Here is a 1,198-nt window from a genome sequence, read left to right as displayed (position 1 = left end):
TGCTTCATTGCAAATAGATGGGGGAGCAATGGAAACTGTGACAGACTTTATTTTTTTGGGCTTCAAAATCACTGCAGATGGTGACTGCAACCATGAAATTATTATTTTTTTTTCACATATTGTATATATTTATTATAAGAAGTTTTACCATCTTCAGATAAATACCAGTTTTAGCATTATATGCATTTATTATTTTTTTTGTAGAAAGCCACTTTTATTTTTTAATATAAATGTATTTATTTTAATTGAAGGCTAATTACTTTACAATATTATATTGGTTTTGCCATACATCGACATGAATCTACCACAGGTATACAAGTGTTCCCCATCCTGAACCCCCTTCCCCCTCCCTCCCCATACCATCCCTCTGGGTCATCCCAGTGCACCAGCCCCAAGCTTCCTGTATCATGCGTCGAGCCTGGACTGGTGTTTTGTTTCACATATGATATTATACATGTTTCAATGCCATTCTCCCAAATTATCCCACCCTCGCCCTCTCCCACAGAGTCCAAAAGACTGTTCTATACATCTGTGTCTCTTTTGCCGTCTCCCATAAAGGGTTATCATTACCATCTTTCTAAATTCCATATATATGCATTAGTACACTGTATTGGTGTTTTTCTTTCTGGCTTACTTCACTCTGTATAACAGGCTTCAGTTTCATCCACCTCATTAGAACTGATTCAAATGTACTCTTTAATGGCTGAGTAATACTCCATTGTGTATATGTACCACAGCTTTCTTATCCATTCATCTGCTGATGGACATCTAGGTTGCTTCCATGTCCTGGCTATTATAAACAGTGCTGCGATGAACATTGGGGTACACGTGTCTCTTTCAATTCTGTGCAACCATGAAATTAAAAGACGCTGGCTCCTTGGAAGAAGCTATGACCAACCCAGACAGCATATTAAAAAGCAGAGACATTAGTTTGCCAACAAAGGTCCATCTAGTCAAAGCTATGGTTTTTCCAGTGGTCATGTATGGATGTGAGAGTTGGACTATAAAGAAAGCTGAGCACCAAAGAATTGATGCTTTTGAACTGTGGTGTTGGAGAAGACTTGAGAGTCCCTTGGACTGCAAGGAGATCCAACCAGTCCATCCTAAAGGAGATCAGTCCTGAGTGTTCATTGGAAGGACTGATGCTGAGGCTGAAACTCCAATACTTTGGCCACCTCATGCAAAGAGTTGACTTATT

The sequence above is a fragment of the Bos javanicus genome, chromosome 7, assembly GCF_032452875.1.
Source record: "Bos javanicus breed banteng chromosome 7, ARS-OSU_banteng_1.0, whole genome shotgun sequence".
NCBI lineage: Eukaryota > Metazoa > Chordata > Mammalia > Artiodactyla > Bovidae > Bos > Bos javanicus.
Note: the sequence above shows the minus strand (reverse complement) of the source record.